Raw genomic sequence first — 25,355 nt, 5'->3', positions numbered from 1 at the left:
ATGGTAAGACAGTAATTCCTATAATTGGATGATGAAGATGAATATTATGCAGTGATGAAGGAGAGGGAAGAACAAACTATAGGGATGGATCCTTTTTCATAAATTATGAAAAAATAACATTTAGTTTTACCAGTGTTTTCTAATTTTGCTTTATCCTTCCCATGTGCAATAAAATAATGGATCAATCAAACATTTTTTTATACTCAAATACTCTGTGGCATGTTCAACAGTAGTGACTGTAGCAGCATGATTGGAGGAGATATTTTGGGTAAATGCTTATACTGTGGTGCTGTTAAGTGCCATTCTATTAAGAATTGAATAGCTAACATAAAGCAAAATGATTTAGTATCCATCCACACATGTCCATGACAGTTCAGGATGTTTTTGTGTTCACTTTGCCTTGTTTGTAGTTTATATTATACAGTATATGCTTTTGTTTGTTTTGTAATATTTGTATTGCTGCAGTAAAAGGAGATACTGTACTCCTGATAGCATCCTAATATAAAACAAAGTGCTTTGACTGTGTTGACACATTGACACATTATACTGAACTGCTTAATGGAGATGTAAACACATCATTCATAGGCAATTCTGGGCTGTGGTTGACCTATGGGTTAAAAATATCTTAGATTGTTTAGTACAGCTTAAAACATCTACTGTATATATTGTCCTTTTTGGAAATTGAGGTATGTGGGACATGGAGAGACAGTATGAGTTTAGTAATTTTCATTTCTAAAACTTCATGTGTGTGCGCTGTATGGTGGAATGCCTTGGCAATGATTTGCCAAGACAAGCATTTTGACATTCATTACCTAAATTTTTCCTTGTCAGTTATTTCAAGATGAAAATTAGGAATCAAGTTCAAATTAAAAGTTGCTTTCTTTGCTTCTATGATTGTGATTCTTACAATAAAATGTGTATTTTAAATTATACATATGGAATATTTAACTTCTTTTATAACTTCTTTTTCATGCATTGGAAGATTAAGCTAAAGCAATAATAATAATAATAATAAATAAACAAATAAATATACTATTTAAAAAAAAACTTCTAATTTTGCTTCTGTTACTGTAGATACACTAGGAAGCTCATTTAGGCTTCCTAGGGCAAACAGTTAAGGAAAAGTATTCTGTTTAAGAAAGGTTTTGAGCAGATGTATTTTACTGGTTATTGTGCATTTCACAGAAACCAGAAGGTTCAAGTAGCATAATATAATCACAAAACTGAAATACAGTGACACTCTATGAAGCACAATTTGGTTTCTTACAGTTTATGAAGGAGTATCACATGCTGGAGGTCTCAGTGATGTCAAGGCTTGTTGCTAAAAGAGGATTTAATAAAGACTGAATAAACGACACTGTTGTGAAGCTACTGTACATAAACCCAAGCAAAAGGATTTGGCATTCTGTTCTTTAGTTATATCACCGAAAACTCATGTTTTGCATACTTTGCCTCCTATTATACCTGAAATATGGCACATGTTTCATGGATTAAATTATAATGCAGAGCACTTAATTCAGATGGCTGGTTAGTGCCAGTCTCCAAACCTATTTGTCTGATTGAGTGTTAACATGCACTTCATTGCAGTTGCCAGAACAGGGGCGGCAAATATAGAACATCTTCTTCTCTTATGATCTCGTCTGGAGGAATCATTCCACTAACTGGGCTCTTGATGGTCTTGGAACCGTGCCTCTACTGGGGTGCTTCCGAAGAAAATCAATGACAGTAGCTGGCATAGCAATGTTGTATTTCTTTTTTGCCGTGTTGCAAAAGTAAATTTGTGAATTTCAAAGCTCTGAAATTCTTAACGAATGTGTCCATCTACTCTCAGAAGTGAGGAAGTTCAAAACAGGGCTCTTCATATCTCATTAGCCTCCTAGTTGCTGATCAGTGAATCACAGTGTTGCTTCACTCTACCAAGATCTTTCCAAGTGCCAAGTTTATTATGCACTGATAATTCTGTTCACTTTAACAATTACACGTACACATTAAAATAAACATCTTCCCTTTTAATTTCATTGACACTGATGAAATCTAAGGTATTACAGACAAATACTTGCAGCCCTAAAGTATGGTGGGAAAACTACAATACAGGAAGAACATGGTACTATCATGAATTAGAAATGTGATCGGAAATGTTTAGGAAAGATATCACCTGTGTGGAGTCAATGAAGAAATGAAGCATGGAAGCTTAACTCAATATGAAGGGGGGAAATAATGTAATTAGCTGTTTAAGGTGGCTTGCTCTGACGAGGAACACAAGACATTTAAATCTAGAAACACATCATGAGTCAGGAGGTTGCTCTTTAGACTGTAGCCAACCAGCTAGACTCTTCTGATGGTGAAAGCTTTGACCCAGTTATCAAGAACCTCCTTGAATTCCCTTTACCGGTCTCATTTAGTTATTTGTAAAGTGAGAGACGTAGTGACATAGTTTCAGTGGCAAAGCTTCATTCCTGTTTATTTTTTTTTTAAACCTAGCCACAACACAAAGCCAGCTCTGTCAGGATCTACTTCAGCCCACCCAACCCTGTGATTTGTCATTCTGCCTCTCAAGTCCTGTAACCAGCAAGTCAGTCGTTAGTCCAGTTTGATTTATTTTACTTGAAGAGACATTCAACCGAGTGCTGTACAAAACACTGCTTCAGAGGTATGTTAAAGAATACGATTTAAAAATCTGTAGGTACTGTATAGGAATGTGCACTGAAAAAAACACATAATTTCAAAAGTTTTACAATGAATTAAATTTTTGTAAGTAACTTATCTTTCCTTTGCCTTCAAAGAATGTCTCCATTTATATATCAACATTTCATTGACTGCACTCTTAAAGGGCTATTGCGTAGCTAAAATAATAGCATGTCTGGTGCTCTTTGTTTTTTTCGTTCACATTGGTGATTTTCATATTTTTAACAAATAATTCATATAGAGCAGTAATGGCACGGCAGTACAATGGTCCGCATTGCTGCCTTGGGGTGCTGGGGTCCTGAGTTCAATTCTGGATCTGGGGTGTACAATGTGTTCATTGTAGGTTTCCTCTATCTGCTACAGTTTCCTTACCCAGTCCAAAGATGTACTGGTAGGTTAATTGGTTTCTGTGAAAAATAGCCCTGTGTATGAGTGTCCTTTGACTTTTGTATGTTCTCTCTATGCCCCATTTAAGGTGTAGGATGCATCCTTTGTTTCTGGAATAGGATCCAGATTTCCTGAGACTCTGATAAAGGACTAATTGAGAGGTATAAAAACACAAGCCACATTTATGTTGTTCATATCTGAGTCTGCCTTATACTAGCAATAATAACTATCAACTATTATTAGACATATTCAAGAGCGGCAATATATTTTTTGTAACATGGCAGCCAAAACTACACACAGTATACTAAACAAGGCATTAACAGCCTTCATGCAACTTAAACACAACATGCCTCAAGCTCACTTCTATAGTTGTATACGGCATACAATATATATATATATGTCCCAACATTGTTTAAGATGTTTAACATTGCTTGGCAGATAAAAACGATGTTTCGATATAAACACAGCATAGTCTCTTTCATAGTTTCTTCAAGCTCCGTTTTTCACTTTATATTTTTAGGCTCAGTTTTTGTTACCTATATTTAAAACAGCATTTGATTTTTAATTAAGCACCATCACCATCTGGTATTTGCCACCTTGGATCTTGTCTTCATACAGTATGTTTAAATTTCCTTAGCAGCTTCTACAGTGATATATAAATTTCCTATTTTATATCATCTATGAACCTGAATAAACATACCAGAATTTCAAAATCTTTCATATGACTTTTGAACAGCTGTGGCCCTGATACATATCCTTGTGGTACTCCATCAATTTCATTACCCCATGTGAGTATAGATTCTAATTTCTCTACTGAATACTCTCTCTCTGTTACCAATCTATTAACCAGTTCTTAATTCAAAGACATACTGTACAATACCTTTAATGTAGTTCAGGTGGGTAGCAACGTCAGCATGCGTAGGCTGCAAAGGAACAAGTAATAGGTTTATTCCATGCTGAAAAGAGAAGAAAGAAAACACAATGTTTTTGATGTGAAGGCTTCTTCGGTCGTCACATTTGCAGGTGAAATCCTTTAGGAATTATATTATAACGACGACATCTGTAAAGGAATAGGAGTTGGTTAGAAAGCCTGGTCTTGGAACAGATCGCTGTGAAGAACCAGAATGCTGGTTTAGTAAGAGGGGGGAAAGTAGCCCAGGGAGGAAGAGAAGGCATGACGAACAAATCTAGAAAAAGACTGAGAGGTAGGCATAGTGGGTTGCAGCAGAAGTAGGTTGAAGTAGTTCAGGTGGGTAGCTGCGTCAGCATGCGTAGAAGGCTCCACAGCCGAAACGTTATGTTTTTTTCTTCTCTTTTCAGCATGGAATAAACCTATTACTAATACCTTTAATGTACAGTCTGCAATATCAGTATTAATCTTTTAGGAGAACATTTGCCAAAAGTCTTCTGAAATAGCAGAATGACACATTTAAATTTTCATCCACTGCGGCTGTTGCCTGTTCAAAGAACTCTAACAAGTTACTGTAGGTAAGCAAGACCTGCATTTTCTATATCCATGTTGACTATCTCCCAGAATACTTGTCATACACATGATCCTCTAGTTTAGTTCTCATGATCAATTCTATAACATTGCAAGGGCAAACCTCTTCACCATGCCTAGAAAGTTCCTGGAGTTGCTGCCGGTGGATCTATTGAAAGGTCACAGTCCCTCTAGATAAGAAAAAGACATCCATGTCCTTTAAAAAAATGCAGTGCTGCTTATGAGAAAACAATCCATGTTTTAAGCAAAACTGATAGCAAAAACACATTATTCATAACGTATAAGTAAGAACCAAATATTCAAATACTGTACCAACCAAATATTCAAACATTGTTTCTCTACTGCAATCATTGTTTCCTTTCCTGCATGTTGTTTGCTGATATTGTTTTCACTCTGTGCTTTACAGGGATTGCACTGCTATGTTTTGACTGCCCACTGTTTTCTTCTCTCTTCATTTGTAAGTTTCACTGCATATATATTGTACAGTACATGCGTGGAAAGAGGTAATATAGTGAGAAAGTGTTATTTTGAAAGCATAAAATACTGAGCATAATTTCAGAAAATGACATCGCTCAAAAAAAAAAACTGAAATTTTGTTATGAGTGAGCTGAATGCTGGGGTTTTGGTCCCTTTTATATCTCTTGAGAATTGAAAAGTAAGCTCAAGAATGTTATAAAACAAACAAGCAGCATTTCAATACTACAAAGGAAATGGAGAGGTACTGTACGTATCTAGAGATTTATGATATAGGGGTCAGTACATTATCTTAAGGAGCATATTGCTGACAATAATTAGTTTAATATAATGATTTGGAGTACGACCATTGAGGGGCTTTGGAATACAGGAAATCAAATTGTTAAATAAAACAGATGTTCTTATTTAAATATATGCAAATACTACATGGCAGCAATGGAAATGATATTATGTAAATGTATGCAAATGACAATATAAAAACAATAATTAATAATTAATAACTGCATTACAATGAAGGAATTGCATCTCCTTCAGGGATATACTGTAGTATCCCTGCCCTCTTGAAGATCTTGGTTCAATGTCGCCCCAGGTATAATCAGGTTGTGAGTAATTTGCAGTGCTACAGTACATGTACTGTAGGGCTCCAATTATCTCTAGCCTTGTGTATAGTGAGTCCTAGCTATATGTTTGATTGTGGGTTCAGTGAGAGAAGTTATATTGTACTGTACATTATCCCTTTACAGATTTATAGTAGGGATGGATGCAAAAGAGACATTTTTATGGCACAGTGTCTTTCACTTGAATCTGGGCAGCAAAAAGATTTATGTATCTAATCAAGTTGTAACTATACTGTATCTGCAGAGTGTGTAGTACATTCAGTGCTGATTCTGACTTATTTTGCTTATAAACATTTGTGAAGTCCACAAAATATTTATTTTTAAAGAATAGTTTAATGTATGGTAAATGTTGGATTACAATTGTATGTGAACATGATTAATTACTTAAAATCAAATAAAAACTATAGCATATCTGAAGTATAAATAGTTTTAGTGTATGTATTACCACTGTATTACATAGTCCTGCATTGAGCCAATTGTCTGCTCGGGATATGCTCCACCTCCCTACAAAACAGTATGAGACATCGTGTTTATTTAACAACTCAGGAGCAGGTCAAATTCTAACTTTGTACATTCACTCCCTTGTGTGTAAATACTCCCTGGATGGACACAACTCTGCTCATCTTTTCTAGCACTGTTTCTGCCACACCAGCAATCTCCACTGTTGTAGCAGTCTCCCTGAGTCGTTCCTTGTAAATGAGTAGGGTGGCGACAGATTGGGCTTTGGCCAGCAATCTTATTTCCTCAACCAGATGAGTTAACACCAAAGTATTAAGTACTGTACAGTTATCTGTTTATATCCATCTGTTCATTTTGTTGTTCTTAGGATTTGAGTGAACTACTGAATAAGCAGTTATCGAAAAGGGATGGATTACATGAATGAGACATGTCTTTTAACAATAGTAAAATCAATATTTGAAAATTGTAGTTGACATATTTTACTTATTGTACAGTACATACTTGAACATTTTTCAAACATAATAGTAATCTTAAAAACACAAGAGTTGATATACTGTAGTCATTTCACCTCCGATGCTGATGTTTGGTTAAAGGAATGTTTATACATATAAATAGTCAAGTTCAGTCCTCAAGCTCTGGAGCTCTGTAGGTTTTCAATGTTGAACTTAATAGTTAAACCTAGGTATTTGGATAAGCAGTCTAATAACTTGTTGTTGTTTTTTTTGACTGAAAAAGAGACAGCTACTGAAGTTGAACACCCCTACTTTTAATGCTAAAATCAAAAGGTCAGAATGATTTCAACTTGGAAGGGGACACCTTCAGGTACCAGAGACTCTTAAGCTTAGTAGTTTATAAGATGCTGATCCTAATAAGACAGCACTGATGTCTGTGACATTTTATTATCTTCATTTTTTAAAACACTGTTTTGTTTCAGATGTTGTGTTTAAGATACAAACATTGTGATGAAAATAAAGAATAGAGGTCCAATTTCAGTTTGTTTCTTCCCTGCAGTTTACTTGCTTTTTGGTGATAGAAAAAAAAATGGGAGTGAGAGAAAGGTGAAGTATTCCTTTTCTTATTTATGCATATAGTTTGCTCTGTGGAAACATACATTTTCTAATTCACTGTTAAGAACAAATTAAGGAATATATTTAATTTAACCACGTTTCATATACGCGTACAATAAAGTAATGTTGGAGCTGCCTTTATGCTGTGTATAGCTGATGGCTGGTGAGAAGCAATTTTCAAACATTGGATCCTTTTACTGATATTAAACTATACCTCCATTTTCATCAATATTTCTTGATGAAAAATAATATGTGTGATTCATTTAATTTGTCAATTTAAAATGGATTAAACTGCAGTAAGGAGTCATCCACTGTGGTTTGCATTTGAAATGTCCATCAGTCTTAGGACTGAGGCTTTAAAAAATGCAGAAAGACAGCACCTGCAATGAGAACTACAGGTACAGTGATAAATGCAGTGGAAAAGGATTAAAGGCACAGTGAAGTTCTTTATTGAGGGTTCCTTCCTACACAAGTAGGTGTGAGGCACTGAATGCTTAATTAGACTACAGCTTCAACAGTGCTTTACTGCATTGCACCCCTCTTTTTCCAGATGCAGTTCGGGTAATGTCTAGAAGAAATCCACCCAGGTTTGAAGGAATTCATCTGTCTCCTGTATTAATACAGAGAACCAAACTAGGATAGAGAATGGTGTGGCTTCTGCTAACAATCACAGAAAACTGCCATTAGTATAAAGGATTCAAATTTCATTTTTACTCCACAGTAATTGGTCATTATTGAGGTGCTTAACGATGGGCTCGTGCAAAACTGAGCATGAAATTATTAACTCATTCCCACCTGGAGCAGGAACAACTGAAACCTCTGGCATTTGATTTAAATGGCAATGTCTTTCTACATTGCCTGTTCTTTCTGTCTGTTCTTGGAGAACAGTTTGCGACAACCATTGTTTGTTTGGGGTTGCTGGCAGTGTGGTTACTGGCTTTTACTGTGCCTATAACATTGGGAGAGAGAAAGAAGAAAGGTTTATACTCTAACAGAGCAGAGTACATTGAAAACACAAAGCAGCTGCCTCTACCTTTTAACAAAGAAACCAAAGTGTGCAGTAGTTTGCATCTTAAATAGGAAAAGGACTGAGCCTGTTAAATTAATTTCCTTTTTTAACAAATGATTTTACAATCAGAAATAATCCTCCAAGGATGGCTTTAGATGCACACTTGCTGTTTTTATTTTGTTTTAGGTCAGAAGTACCATAGATTATAACCTCTGGAGATCAAGTATTTTCTTTATGGTGGTGCATAATTAAATCACGTCTTACATTTTATCATTATTGTTTAATTACCTTATAATCACCAATATTTTTGAAACAGAAAACTTTGATTTTTACTCATAAAGGCTGATAAAGCCATTAATCAGAAGACAGTTGAAACATTGTGTTTGATAACAGGGTTTGAAACACAATGTTTGAAAGGCAGATAATGGAGTATTTCAGCAAGCTACGTACCCTAATACTAAAGGCGACACAAAATGCCCACTCCCAAAATGAAGAAATATACTAGGACAAATCACCAGAATATGCAAAACTTGAAATGCAGAAAGTGGAATATAATAGTGGAAGACAAATAATCTTGAAAATGTCAGTTATCTGTGTTTACGTTTTTAAAAACATTTACGTGCTTTTTTGACAAAGGTGAATGAGAAACCAGTGGCATTGGTGAGACAAACATCCTGAAGTATATGGATCATCACTAGACAAAATAAGTGTAAAGACAAGATAATATCCACAGGTTTACATACACAGTACAGTGACAGTTAGAGTTAAGGCCTTCATCCAGTTGTTGATCAATTAAAATACATCACCACATAAACACAAATAACGATACTACACATAAACAAACATACATACAGTACATGTTTTGCCCTCAAACACATTACTCATTTTGAAGATGTTAAAGCAGGCATAACTATTGTTACAGACTTCAATGCATCTCTGCCATTTGGGACTGAAAGTAAACCCTACTGTGAAGATACACATTAAGCATTTAATAAGTCAGCAGTATAGGCCTGTCTGTCTACATTGTCCCAACCACCTGCAGCAAAATTAGAGACTGAAACTGCTACAGATATATTAAAATTGCACATTATTGTACATAATTCCATAACCCCATGCTATGTGCTGCTTTCCATTCCATTTGAACTCCAAATCAGCCAAAGCCATCCTTTGTTCCTGCAATTAAAAATGTATTTGGCTCCAGAACACAAAGAGTGTTGTCTGTCAAGTGCAGTGAGCTGGAATGTACATAATGGTCTGAAAAGTGGGAAGTGGTGAATGGGAGTATTTTAGGACATGTTTAGACAATTCTTTAGAGATTCCTGAAAAAGGAAAAATGGTCAAGAGAGTTCAATGGGGAAAAGACACACCAAATAACAGGATTTAGAACAAAAGATTAAAAAATGTCAGAAATGTATTACCCTTTTTTCCACATGTATAGAGTACATAAAAAATGTGCATGTGCATTTATATTTCAAGTACATTGACTTTTAATGTGCAAGGGTGAAATATTTTAAATCAGGATTAAAAATTCTTCATTGTTTGTTTTCATATTCTTGTGGAGTGCAATTAAATGAGCCATTAATACAATTGGTACATCACAACCCTGCAGATCTCATTTTTAACAATTACCGTCTTAACTCTTCATACTGAATCCGCATATACTGAATTTACTGCAGTATGAGATGCCAATCCACTCTGATTTCGATTCCTCAGGTGTTATAACAGGAGGATGTAATTTATTACTGCAGAAATAGGTAGAGTACAGTATATGCCCTCTGTGGTAAGTGAGTTGCTACTCTTTGGGGAGTGTATATCCGTGGACATGGTGCAGTGCTTTAGTGCCAACTGTGTGATGGCTGGCTTCAGATATTGGCCTTTGGGGAGCCTGTGGCTGTTCAAGCCTTCCCTCTCCCAGTAGGGGCTCTTGTATTGGGAAACAACATGATACCGCATTGACAGAGCAAGAGAACCAAGAGAAAAAAGATCCTAGTAAATAAGGAATTTCTAAACTACACATGGATTTGCAGTGATTGCAGATTGTAGATTGCAATACAAAGTATTTATTTTTTAAATCTAATATTTATATAAATGTCTAGTGAAGCAATCTCTAAAAGTAAAGGAGAAGATTATATAACATATGCAACAGTACATTATTATTTTTTCAGATATAAAAACAATGGAATTAAATATATATAGACAATTTACTGTAAATGTACAGTTGAGCCATTGGCAGATTGGTATTGGTCATCTATCTGTACTTACCTTTGCCACACATTAAATATTGAGGCACCCTAAAAATACTAAACAAAAGAAAAATAAAACAGAAAACCCCTGCTTGGGAATTTGGAAAATAATTTTAGAGAAAAGCTACAGGCTTTAAAAATTGAAACCAGAGAAGATTGGTCTTCTTTGATGATACTGTTTGTTGTTATTTGAAGCATGCATGACTTACAGGACATGTTAATACAATATATGATTTAATAGAGGTGCAATATTTGAGCCTTTAGATCTTACAAAGAATAACCTTTGGGTGACCTACAAAGAAATCTAGGGTTCCACTGTCAGTGGAGTTGGTGGATCAGTATATCACACTCATCCGTTTTGGATCACAATTTCCAAACTAATGCCTCATTTTGGTGCCCAGGTACTGTATAATGTGCCAAAGGCGGTGCTGATGAAGCATTAAAGATCCTGACCACTAGGTCATTAAAGACCTTCAGACACCGCTCATAAGAATAGTGGTGTTAACCCTGGTGTTCTACTTAAAATCCTAAACCACACTCAAAACTTGAATCAGGCCCAAAATACAGTTTCTCATTAATTCAACTGGACAAACCATTTCTCACTTTGCTACCTGGTCTGTTGTGTAATGGCTGTTGTTGTAAATGGCTGCTGTATTTCACCCAGACAGGTACTGAACTTCAGTGGTGAAAGAACTGGGCCTGTAAGAGGAGAACATTTCCATTTAGCTCATTTGGTTTTAAATAGCTATTTGATCTGATGATTTCATCCAGTTGTTTCTTGAAATAAGCCAGCCCCACAACTAACTCACTGCAGAGCACTAAACCCACCTGAGCCCAGTAGTTTCACACACAATGCTGACACATTAGCTAGCTGTCATTTTGCTGGAACTTACTTCAGACAGAAATAAGCAGCCTTCACAGATAGTATGGTTTAAACACAGCGTGAGCAGTGTGCAGAAGCAAAATTCAAATAATAAGAAATGAAATAGGGAAATGCAGATAAGAACATGTGAAGAAGACAGAGCAGAAATGAACAAATTGGAAAATAAATTAAATTAATAAAATCAGTATACTGGAAATGCAGAAATATATGAAGATGATAATACTATATAACTGTATATGAACATGGACATATATTCTCTTTTTAGGCTTGGAAGTATGAGTTTGGAACTCACAATCGCTTTATTAGCTTGTACAGCGCAGAGAAGATGAAGGCCTGTAGATACACTCCTCAGACACACCCACCTGTCTGAGCCATTCATCTTATTGACATGATGTGAGACCCTTAGCAAAAACCTATGTGCTACTGGAGAGTGAGCTCCAATTACAGGAGCTGCACATCCTTCACTGATATCACTGTAAGCTCACAGGCCCTGGCAGGACCGGGAAGTCACTGTTGTTATGAAAGCCATCCTGTACAACAAAAAATTCACCCAAACGCAGCAGCACTCCATCTCTTTGAGAATCCTAAAAGGGTCGGACTCTTGTTATAATCCTTGTTTAGCCTCCTGTTTGGTTATACTACTATACTTTTACTTATACTTTTCTGCTACAATTACCATTACTGTACAGTTTCATCAGAAAAAATGCTGACAGACTATGATAAGTTAACTGGTTAACAATCCCATCAGATATAATGTGACTGAACTAGTACATGATCAAAATAGAAATGATTGTTTTATTAATGGTATAATGTTAGAATGTGAGAATAAACAGTATTTACAGTATTGTGAATAGCACTAATAATTCCATAGTTTCTATCCTGGCATTTTCTCATATATTCTCTTGGGCTTAGCCTCCAGGGTCTCAGAAAGAGTGACTGTGTCATGCCTTCAGACAAAATAACAGATTCAGAAAGACACATAGCAAAATCTCACCTATAGATGGAGAATGCAGCATTGGAAAACAAAGGGAACATCTATGTCATTAAAAAGAGAACGCAAAACTGTTTTAGAGAGAAAAATATTTAAAAAGCCTGTGTTTGTTCATTCAAACATAATGCATAAACAGGGGGAGAGTAGAAAAACAATTGTAGAATTTAGCCTTAAAACCAGGAATCTTATTATAGGCTATCACAGTGATATACAGAGAGTTTGTGTACGGTATGTGGCTGCTTCACTATAACTAAAGGTGAAATTAAGAAAATACATAGGATCATGGATGTTGATCACTAAAAGGAAAAGAAAATGTCATAAACCCAAACTTGATCAATCTTTTTGGCATATTATCAGAAGAAGGGCTAATTTTCTATTTTTAATTCCCAACGTGATAATGATCTTTGAATCTTAAAGTATTATACAAGCTGCCAAGGGGGCATGGAAGCAGAAAAAAGTAATTTACTAAACAGAAAAACAACATCAGCTGTGACTGAACAGAGGTTATCTGAAAGCAGAAAAGCAAAAACAGTAACAATCAATACAAAGAGAATTTCCAAATATCCACAAATTCTTCTCAATGGTTGAATTTAGTAAAAGAAAAAAAAAGACTTTATAGATATTTGCTGTCAGTCTGTCTAAATGATACAATAGCTTTCATCCAAAGTGGTTTGGCATTGTTGTACGTGTCAAAGCTACACAATGCAATTGCTTTTTCTGCATACCCCTGAAAGTCAATGCTAAGGAAATTGGGGGATCCTTAGCCCCCATTATCTGTGAAACCACTAAAAAACAGGTTTTGTGACCCTCTTTAACACAGTACCAGTGAAATACTCTTACACCACCTCATTAATTATCTATAGACCACACTTTCATCTTTATTGTGAAATTACTCAATAGATGTAATAATCATAAGAAAAGCAAGATTGTCATTTAATGGCTCCTTTATTTTTAGGTTCTGTTGTTTCACATCCATGCAGCACTGTAAACACAATAAGTCTATGGTATATATATATGCAGTACATATTCATATAAATACAGAAATGTACTCAGTAAAGCATCATACAGTAGCTGCAGATTAAGTCATTATTTGTTAGTAATTATATGTTTTATGTTAGTTTTCAAGACAGTCAGCCCCTCAAATTATACCACATCCACCACTATTTCCCCCTCATTATTTTGCAAAAATAAAAAAATACAGTTAGGGTTACTGATTTTACCATAACATTCAGAATCAAGGCTCTGTCAATGGCCATCTCAATAAGTACCTTATCCTCACCCATTTAAGCCAGAAAAGTGACAGGCCTGCACTTCTACAGTAGTCCTGCCTACCTTTACAAAAACACAAAAATGCAGAAAAGCAGCAATTGTTAAAATGAAAGCCCTGCCCTTTGACGTAATCACATCATTTCAGAAATGCTTGTAATTCACAACATTTCATTGGTGCTTTAGAATTTCTCCATTGCCTGTGGTACTGTATACTTCTTTAAATATGTTATGCTACCCTGCTTTTGTTGTGCATTTTTATATAAATAAATTAAATAAACATGATGTTCAATTTAATTTTAATATTAAACAGGATGGCAAATACAATAGAGCTGGATCTGCAACTTTCGAACCTGTGATGTAATGAGTCGAAAAATCCAGGCAGCATTCAGCCCTCCCTGCCAACTACATTTAAAAAAAAAATGTGTTTTTCCATCAAATCCATAGGATTACAAAACCTTGTTCTGTCATGCTAGAATATCATTTTAGTTTTTTTAAATAGTTTTTTGAGTTAGATTAACACCTTGTCCATGCCACAATCTCCAGTGACAGATGACTTCCTGTATAAAGCCTGCATGTAAGAATTTATAAGTCATTTGACGTTTAATATGTGTGCTGCTGTTTGCTATTTTACTATTGTAGATAGTTATTCTTTATCAGATTACCTACATTTTAGAATATTAATACAGAATACAGCAATGCAACAGCAAAGAAAATAGATGCAGCTTCAAGTTTTAATTAGTACAGTACATACAGTATGTGTGCTTCCCCTGGTATGGAACAACACTTGATTCTTCAGGAGTCTGATTGGGGGAGGGTTTATCATTTCAGGCAGCCAGTCTTCAGAGGCAATTACCTTTTCCTAGGGAAAAGAAAAGGCAAAACCCTGGTTAAGCCATTCTATACTGTCCTTGACGTATAGCAAGTGCTATTGTCAATTGTATGGCTATACATGTTTTTCTGGAGGAGAACCTTCTGGATAGCAGTATTCAGGGAATAATAGATATTAATCTATTTAGGTGAAATCATATGACATTGACTATTGTTCTATATAAACTGTCTTTCACTACATCAATTCATTTTATTACTTACAGATTTAACATACTGATATAGGGTTTTTAAGTGACATCTACAGAAATGTATGTCGGTATTTAATAATAAACAAGAGAAGAGCAATAATGTTGACTTCTGTGTTAAAGTATGGCAAATATATGTGTCTCTTAGACCTATAAAACAGGATGTGATAGTTTTACTGTCCAATCTTCGTTTGCTCACTTCTGCAGTGCGATAGATCTATATATATAAAACGTGTAATTGCTTTCAAAAGATCACACTTATTACTTCGCACTGTCAGACAGTGCCTTTGCAATCACTCTTTTTTTGTTTTGTAGAAGCTGTGCCTTGCTTCCTCATTTTCTGCAGTTCATCAATACAAAACTGATTTGAGGCTGAGCTGTATAATAATAAGCCTTTCAGCAGCCGGGCCCGACACTTGGCTTGTAATTAAGGCCTTGACGGTTGCATTGACGGCAGATGAAAGAAAATGGCCTTGTTCTCAATTCCAGCGGCTGATTGCCGGTTCACGTTCTCACCTGAATTTTCGACCCATTCTGCATTGTGCACATGATTGCCGGAGTGTGAGTAATTGCAGTACTGGCAGATGACATTTTCATGAAGCATCCCCTCGGCTGCTCCCGTGGGAATTTGTAGACTCTGTGGCTGGGAAGCTCATCAAATGAGGATTTAGGAAATGCCTGTATATAAAATGGAAGATCACCATCGGATAGCCTTAGCTTCTGTATTGACATTTATTTATTTGAAAGTGATCTTCACCACGATATTGGTTTTCAATCATTACACATGAAAGATAAAAACATGCCTTGAACTACATAAAAATACTGTTTTGGACCTTTGAGCCTTGAGCAAAATTTGAATAACACCGATTAGATTTAATTTTGAATCATGTTTTTATAATACATAAATGTTGTACATGTATGTCTGTCATAGAAGAAAAGGCAATAAAAAGACCTGTACATAAAGAAACAACTTAAGAGAGTCTATCAATAACTGAAATGCATGTTTTAATTGGTCTTTCTGTCCAATTTTATTTTGTAGGCTCTGTAAACATTTGATCTCCATCATAGCTGATGTACTATATCACAAGTTCCTATAGAGAGCATTGCTGAATCTTTCAGAGGGCTGAAGACAAAAATAAGAACATAGAACAATGTGATATGAATCTAAGTTTTCAGTTATACAGAAGATAAATATTGTGAATGGTGCTTACAGAAAATCATTTTACATATCAGTCATTACAATATCCTGACAGTCTCCATAGTGACAAAATAATAGCTAACTAATGCAAGCAATAAAACCTAGGAGTTCTAAGCTCTGTAGATATTGCTTATTGTGCAGAGGGCAAGACCTGTTATGACTGGCACTCTGACATCCCCCTGTACTAATGTAATCTATTTCAGACTCATCTGCCTGCCTCATGGCTTCACGTCTGTAGCCACATTGAAATAGTAATGTGAAAACCAGGTCTGCTAAAGCTGGATCAATTTCCAATTCATGTCTTTTGCACTCACAAAGGAGGCTGCTTGGGAGACACGGAGGTTCACTGACAGCCGGCGGTGACATCGGCGCACCGCGGCGAAGCAGAGCATCCTGCTTCTGTGACAGAAGTGATATTACATAAATGAGTAATGACATCACTGACTTTGCATCATGACAGATCAATGATCACCAGAGCACTTGAGGCCATCTTTGTGATCGTGGGGGGGCTGACTTTGAAATTGTTTAGTGAGGATGAAGAAATTTTGAAAATTAAAAAAAAAATGTCTATGTACAGTATATAACCTGAATCTCATCTTACCCTTTGCTGTAGTAGACATGCATTCAAAAGAATGTAGGTCAAGCAGTACTAGTTGCTTCGCTTACGTACAGTATATGATGAATTTAAATAAAAACCTAACTTCTAGTTGACAGTACAAGGTATGGCCTTTCTTTGTAATATCAGGAATCAATATTCAAAGCACTAAGGTGTTTAAATCCTCGTTGCTTAATGAAGGGATTTAAGTGCATAACTAATTTTAATATAGGCCCCTCATAGTCTGCAAATGACTGTGACTACTACCTCCTCAGTTCCCTGACTATTGTTAGATAAATGTAGAATTTATAAAGAGTTTTGTATCCTCCATAGCATATTGTAAAGTAGTAAAAGAAAGCTTAATTAAAAGACTCCTGGACTTTCTTTCTAATTCACAGGAAATTGCAGCACAAATTTCTTTAATACTGCACAACAGGCATTTCAGAGTCTGTTGTTTTCCCTCAAAAGTGTGGTATATTTCCCTATAGAATTTAGTTAGCTGGAGGGAACAACTGAATTTTCAAAGGTTAGCCTTGTTTTCAAAACTAAAAGTAAAATGCAATTGGTACTGGTAGAGGGTGTTTTTAATTTCCCTGACCATTACACATGAGTATTTAATACTTTCAGGGTTATAATAAAATCTGTGTGCAAATTATCCTCAAAAATTGGATGAAAATATCATATTTCAGAATATCCTCTTCTACATTCAATCATATTGCTCAAGCAAACTGTTCCACTACGCATCCTACATTACCATATTTTGTACAGGAAATCTATTGGTGTTTCACAATTACCATACCCTATTAACATTTCATTAGGAATAACAGCACCCAAGAATTATGTGTACTGAAAGGATTATGAAGTCAAATTTTGTCTTTGGTCAAAATTTGACTTAACCCGCTTGGCTGAGAGCTAACTTCCTGGCCAGAGGGCAAGGAAGCTGGGACCTCCACCCAGAGTGAGGAGTGACCAAGGGGCAGCTGCAGAGGTAGAGATGGGGTGGAGGATTACTGACAGCCAAGTCTGAAAGTGGCTGTTGTCATCCCTGCCAAATTTTCGTTATAAACTCCATTTCTTACCACATTAACAACAGAAGTCCTTCTCTGACAATGATTTATCACAATGAACACTTTCGTATTTCATCTATATGACAACATCTAGGATAACAGCTGTTGTTTCAGGTTCTGATATGGCAACATAACTCAGAATTTTGCATTGTTTTTCCAGATTACAAAAGAAAGTCTCTGTGTACCCATATACTGTTGAGCAAAGTTTTGAATGTATGTCATGATTAGAAAAAAAATGAAAATCATCCTGCACTACAGTATGTGTCTCTAAGAAATTAAGTGTATGTGTGTTATAATTCTGTGCATTGAGATGGGTAGCTGATGTATGCATAGGTAATATGATCAGTTACAATACTGTTATGCTCTTACTGCAGAACCGATGTTTAGGAGTCACATTCCTAGGTAACACACTGTTGTTGTACACTTGAAAAAGATACTTTACCCAAATGCATTCAACAAAATACCCAGCTATATTAAGTAAATGGGTGCAAATGTAAATTGCTTTGTATAAAAATGACACTATGGCTTGCTGTGCCAAAACATGATGAGGAGCAAACCATTTTTTTAAGTTCTACAGTAGATGTTGTTTTTAAATTATGCCAAGGTATCAGTTTTGAGAACATAGCTGAGTACTGAGTACCTAAAACCCTTTGTATAAATGTCACCTATTCATAATTTAAATGAACTTTCCACCAGTGTCCCTTGAATTGTGTTTGTCAATTCAGTTGACTTTGTAAATTTCTGAGGATTTTTAATACTTGAATTAACTCCACTCATAGTCTTCTTAGCCTAAGAAATGTCTTTGTTTTGAGAATATAAAGTGCAATTTCTCAGACCTAACAAATAAAAATGAAAATAATGTTAGCTGATGCTCACATCAATTCATTGATTCAAATAATGTGAAACAATAGAATTTGGATTTTGACATCAATTCATTGATTTTTTTGCATGGATAAAGGCCATTTAGGAAGTGTTTTTGGATACATAAAACTGTACATACTGTATGTAGCAAAATGTGGTACAATATGTTCACTCTTATTTCAAAAGATTAAATATTGTACCTTAAAATACATTTTTATGTAAGTTAATGGTTGTTTATAAAGTGGTACACATATTTCAAACTTTGGCAGTCTAGTTCTAATCCAACTTAGAAATTATTTACATAGTATTTTAAAATCACAATTCACTCAAGACGGAAATATTGTGAAACTCATGTCAGTGTTTTTTATCATTTAATGCTTTGTTTTTTTTTCAACATTCCCCACTGAATTTCTTTCTGGAATACTAGGATCTGTAAATGACACACTGTTACCTTAGATAATAGCATTCCTAAAATGAAGACAGAATGTCAGCTGCAGCACTCTTGTATGATCTCTAAGTAAGGATGTATTGTCAGTATACTGGAATTCTCTGGGATACAGTATTCTGTGGTACGACATTTACAAATTAGGATTTAATCAGTGCTTCACCAACCAGCATTCAACCTGAACTGGTACTTCAGAAAAGTGTCATTTTTTGAAGAAACTATGAAAAGGAAAGGGAACAACAGAATGGCAACAGTAGAATATTAGGTTCTGAAAGAATGTGTTTTGATACCTATAGGCTTTGTCTTTCATACACACACTTGAATAAAAAATAAATAAATTATCAAGAAAAATTCCCCCACGTACAAGACGAAAATGTGAATAGAAATTCAGGAAATGTAGAAGCGACATTTATCTTTTATAACTGTTTTGTGCATTGTTTCCAGCAATCTCTGAAATGTATTCACAGCTGTGTTTTATTTAGAATTCTGAGAGTGCAGTTGGGTGGCTATTAGAGGATTTATGGTAGTGCAGTGTTCCTGTGGCTGCTGAGTTTAGCTGATTATAAGCAACATGGCAAGCCCCTTAGGGTCCCTTCATTTTCCCGACACACTTCACTGCTGCCCCATTAACACTTCGTCTGTTATCTCCGTACACTCGTTTTAATTAGTATCATTGAATGTGAAGCTCAACACAGAAAAAATGCAATGGTTCAAAAAGCCCAAATGCATCTCTTTAAGCTCCCATTCCCTTTTAACTGCAAAATGCTTCTTATTTTCATTTAAAGAAACCATTTCCCAGCCACCCTGCTGGCAGAGATAAGCCATGGTCTTATTTCTGTCTTGCTGCACTTCTGCATCAGTGTGGAGTCTTTAACCAGTTCAAACCTGAACCTCCTCCATTTTCTTTCCTTTTTTCTTTCTCTTTTCTCGCTATTGCAAGGAGAGCACAAGAAATCAGTTCAGAAACCGATGAGAAGATTGTAACATGTATTGTATTCTCTTTTTCTTTTCATCAGAAATGTGTTAGGAAATTGCCTAAACAATAAAGAAAAAATGGACTTTGTATGTCAGTGCTCAGTCTTAATGCCCAAGACAGACGTGATGATGCCTTTTAGATGTAAGAGGGAGGGAATTTGACTTTTTGAATAGAATATTTTTATCTCAGGTTAAATTCAAACGCTGGATGAACTAACTGATGACTCTTTTGAAGTAACTATCCTAGTTCATTCCTATAGACTAAATCTACTGTTCAGGAAAAAATAGAAACAAAGCACTACCTGCAGCAACCCATCAGTGAAATAATTCTAATGTGTTGTCAGTTAGTTTTCCTCAGATTGTGCTCCCACACTTTAAGTGTATCATTGCTGATTCTGTTTTACCACAACCTACTGCATGTTCCGTTATGTGAACAGTCTCTTAAAACAACACAATGAATGAACATGGAATATAATTTAAAAATATCCTTTTTAGCATTCATACCTGTTCTAATGTACCTATTAGCACCACCATGAATATTTATTCCAGAGAAAAATGTCTTAAAGCTGGTATAGTAATGGTAAAAAAGTTTAAAAAGTGTGAAATTCGTACTGCTGATCATAAAATACATGCAATATTGAATTTTCATTCTCCTTCTTGTGTTACGTATAATTGTCAGTTTTGAAATTCACTTGGCAGGATGATAATTAGCTAGATATATCATGTTGTGTATGGATATCAAGGTGCGCATGGATATGTTTAATGGACCATACTTCGCTCCATAACTTTATATTTCTGCTGTTCTTTTGTCGCATTACAAGAAAGAAAATGTCAGTCTCGGAAGAAGTTCCATTATAATATAAACATATTATTTTGATAATGTTGATCGATCACATTCTGTATTAATCATACTCTCATGCATTCATATTCTTTACAATATTTATGTTATTTTTTGTTTTTAGAAAATGAATTTGGAAGAGAAGTGGTGAACCATTCACTTTGGAGTACCAACTGCCATAGCAGGCTGAACAGAATAAAGTCTGGACCAAAGAGCAATTACACCCCCAAACGATTTCAGGTACAACTTACCTAAATATAGCTCTCTCCTGAGACTGTTGACAGCAGCTCATTTTCTCTAGTGCCTTTCCCATTTTCCTTCCCTGGCAACCACTCTGATCTTATCTGCCTGCCCCTTCACAAGTATTCAAATGCACTAAAGAAGACTTCTAGCTGCATTTACTGTCACCAGATGATTCATGGCATAAATATCTATTTGCAGTTAAATTGGATAATGCATATGCAGTTTTAGTAGCTCCCATCTCACATAGGAATACCAATGCATGTTCATAACCAGGAAAACTATAAGCTTTACGATATTCTTCTGAAACTTCAAGGTGACACAAAGAGGAACAGACAACAATACATGCCATTCTGCCACTTGTGTCCTTTTTTCAGTTCTCTGGCAGTAGCTTTTCTCAGTAGTTTTGTAAAAAAGCATACATGAAGAATCTGTTTTCCTTTGTTCACATACCATTTTATATTTAGAAGTCCATGGTTACTTTTTCATATAAAATATGCTTCTCAATTATTTGTATTTGCCTTTTTAGGCAGTCTTCTTCTTCCCCAGTGTCTAGTGAAGTTAAAGAAACCGATCAAACCAGTTCTTCCACAGGCAACTTAATATACTGAGCTCAACAAGCCAGACTTGACCAAATGTTCAAATTTTACATGCTAATTCATGTAAATATTTTCCTAAATATATATATTGATCTATCAAGCCTTTTCATAATAATAATATATTCTTACACATAATTATACATGTAAAAATAGAGTTTTGTCTTCGGACGTTTGTGGCCCAATTGTTGTTGTTTGTAGTCTTTTCTTAGGTGCACTGTGATACAGTATTGTTATAATCCATACAATAGTTCTATGCTATGCATTTTCCTAAAAAGCCACATTCATTGCATTGCATTTTTATAGGGATATCTAAAGTACCAAGAGCCCAGTATTTGGAACAAGTAGTAATTATTACCAATTAAGCCCAATAGTTTTGCGGATTAATTTACAAAAAGCTTGAATACAGCAATAAGTGAAAGACACTAATGCTCTCCATTACTGCCCACCCATTTTATGCGTTTTATTTTTCTGCAATAAAAACATTTGAATAAACATACACACATAGAAAATGTTATACAGTACTCAATAAGCCAGCTATCCTGATATGAATACATTTTCTGAATGAAGATCAAACTTTTATTTGCACTTATGGCTGGGGTTTTTGCAAAACCTTTGACCTCCCAAAAAGCAGTTTCTTTACAGTACATCTACTGCATCTGTAGATGGACCATGTTTCATTCTGATGTAAAATAAATTCCCACTTACAAATCATAATTAATGTTTACATTTATTGATGTTATTATTTATGTATCTTTATCATGCTTTTAGTCACAATAAAATTAAGTCATTCTCCAGAGAAGATGTAGAATTATGCTTCATCAAACTTAGATATTTGTACGAAAAGTACTCACAGATATAAAACCATAAAATCATGGCGGACAGCACCCTTCATCATCAGCATTGATGATGTGATTTTCTTGAAATTCTCATACAATCCTTCCTAGGATTTTCCCGAAATAAGCAGGGACAGGGCAACTTAAATAAATGTACAATTTTATCTGCAACAGACTTCTTTGTTGAATCGTGTATCTCAGAAGCATCTTCTGAAATGCAAACAATTCCTTGTTAAGAGCTCCTGAAGACTGAACAAAACAAATGCAAGCTAGTAAGAACAAATAATTGCAGGCAGTTGTTTGGTACAATAGCCTTCTACATACAGTAAAAACAACAAGTTTCAGATTCTATATACAATTTCTTCATCGAGGATACGGCAGAAAGAAAAATGATAATTCTGTTTATTTACCAAAATGAATCGATTACTAATCGTTTTGTACTGCTCTGCATTCTTCTGAACTTAGAGGAGTAAGAAACCTTAAGAAAATTAATGATTTTATTAACACTGTTGCATCAACATTTTTAAAGCCATAGTTGGCTTCTGTTTATTCACACATTTTAAGGCCATTTAATAACATTTTTCATTAATACCAGACTAAAAACAATAGAAAAAGAAAGTAATCCTAAAACACAAGACGTGCAAAACAAAAAAAAGTATGAAAATACTATCTCTGTCTCGCTGTAGGATGGACCAGCGTTTTGGGATTATGAACATTAAAGTTGATTTGTGCTATTACATGTGCCATGAAATATTGTATGTTTACCTGCATATTAATTAACAAAACACTGTTGATAGCCTTTTCTCAAGAGCCTTTTCCAGTTAGCAAGGATATTTCTGCATTATGAATGGTACGTAAATTGTGTACCAACTCCTTTACCAGCCAGAACATTTCATGTGTCCAACTCTGTATTAAGTGAACTCCACACTGTGTCAATTCATGGATTTATTTTAAAATCTGCCAGATCTAACCTATCATGGAGCTTGATTTTAACAGTCCTCTAGTGCATGAATTTAGCATGGCCAGAATCCTAAATTATTAATAAAATGTTGTACATGGTGATTACACTTGGAATAGCGCAGTCTCCGGGGCTCTTTAAAATAGGCATGGCCAGGAAACATAAAAGTTAATATATACAAAAAGGTTAATATATTTTCACACAATGCAGGAAACAGGGAAAAAGTGGAACACAAAATGAGCTTCGTTCCCTACTGAAATCCAAATTCCTCCCTGTATTGCTAGAGAGCGACCCGAGAACTGACAAGAAACCAAAAAACACCCGAACACCTGTCCGAGTTGAATAAAAGCGTCCGCTTCCTGCCTTGATACTTTGCTAAGGCTTTGGTTTTAGATGAAAAAGAAGAATTCATGACACTTATATAGCGCTTTTCTGGACACTCCACTCAAAGCACTCAATGTGCAGCACTTGGATGATGCGACGGCAGCCATATTGCACCAGTATGCTCGCCACACACCAGCTACCAGTGAGGAGGAGAACAGAGTGATGAAGCCAGTTCATAGACGGGGATTATTAGAAGGCCATGATTGGTAAAGGCCAGGTTTTATATCTAATCTGAAGGATAGCATCTTTTTTACCATATAGTGTCCACATCACTTTACTGGGGCATTTGGACCCACATAGACTGCAGGGTGAGCACTCTCTACTGGTTCCACTAACACCTCTTCCAGCACCAACCTTAGTTTTTCTCAGGAGAGCTCCCATCTAGGTACTGGCCAGGCTAACACCTGCTTAGCTGCTTCTGCTTCTTCTGCTTCTTTCTGTTCTTCCTGATTATAGACAGTCACCTGATCAAAGTCCTCCATTTTTATTTTTTTTCCTACAGCAAGGCCACAATACGTAGATATGGAAAATATTACAGATGGATGAAGCCTGTAAAGTAGCTCATCTGGAGTGCGGGTTGTCCAATACTGTCTATGCATTGTGGATTGTAGTCTGACAACGAGTGTCTTTAGCAAGCTGTGACAAGGGTTCGCCAAGTGGCAGAACATGAGCAGCCGAGCTCTGCTGGAGTATCATGTCTTGGACATTCAGTTTATTGTGCAGCCACAATAATTCTTGTGTCTTCCTGGGTGCCCCAGGTTTGAATTGGCTTTGGAAAGCTGTCCATCACCCATTTGTGAGACTGGCAGTTTGCATAAAAAGGGTTCAACAGCATACATCCTAAGGAAGGCATTGTGTTGCTTTTAACCTTCCAGTGCTTGTACTAAGGCCAAATTGACTAACTGTTAGACATCTGGTGACTCCAAGTTTTTCCTGGAAAAGGTCTTTTACAGTAAGTGGTAACATAATGCACCATATTTGTGAAGTATAGGTTAAAACTGATAAATACTATAATTATTTTAAAAAATAAGTTGTTAATGCTACAATTTACAAGGTTGGTCCGGTTTGGGCATAACTGAAATCCTTCATATGACATACAGTATAACTTATAAGATTTAACTTATACCTCGTATTAAGGATTAAGAAGGATATGAAAAAGACTTTACATAATAGAAGAGCAGAAGAGTTGTACTGAGGGACAAACTTTGTAACTCATGATGTACATTTGAACATATAAACTAGTAATCATTTGTAATTAAAATGCTTTACAGAACATTTTAAATGGTCCTTACATTAATAGGTATTTATTTTTGTTGTCACTGCTAAAGGTTTTATTGTAAAATACTAATTTCAATATGTAATTCATATGGATAAAGTCTAATCATTCAAAGATACTTTCTCACTGTGTGGTTGTAACAGGTGCAATTTTTTGTTTGCCTGGTAATCATGACCAACATTTTGCTTAGAGTGCTTTTAGGTCAGATTTTGATCAGTGGGTAAAACTCTAACATGAGGGTAATGTCTTGGTGCTCGATTGTCAAGCTCAAAGTCAAGGCAAAATTTTATTGGTGCTGTAATGCAATTTTAAACCGTTGTGCAGCTTCATAACTAATGCTAGCAGCCATGGTCGGAGCAACCTTTGAGGAGTAAGCTCATTAACATTTCACTTAGGAGTGATTTTAATTATGGCACAAAGCTCATTAG

General features: G+C 35.5%; 1 protein-coding gene across 15 annotated transcripts in view; it reads left to right on the top strand.

The window, feature by feature from the left end:
- Positions 1–25,355, top strand: part of myt1la (myelin transcription factor 1-like, a) — a 163,353-nt gene that overhangs the window by 22,343 nt on the left and 115,655 nt on the right. For 4 of the 15 annotated variants that reach the window (XM_088626520.1, XM_088626521.1, XM_088626522.1 and 1 more), the window contains exon 2: positions 20,762–20,877. The exons of the other annotated variants lie outside the window; for them this stretch is intronic. The gene's annotated coding sequence lies outside the window, so the exon portion shown is untranslated. The remainder of the gene's footprint in view (positions 1–20,761; positions 20,878–25,355) is intronic. 15 annotated transcript variants of the gene reach the window in all.

The sequence above is a fragment of the Lepisosteus platostomus genome, chromosome 3 (genome assembly GCF_059453375.1).
Source record: "Lepisosteus platostomus isolate fLepPlt1 chromosome 3, fLepPlt1.hap1, whole genome shotgun sequence".
NCBI classification, from domain to species: Eukaryota; Metazoa; Chordata; class Actinopteri; order Semionotiformes; family Lepisosteidae; genus Lepisosteus; species Lepisosteus platostomus.
Note: the sequence above shows the minus strand (reverse complement) of the source record. Positions and strands in the feature narration are given on the sequence as shown.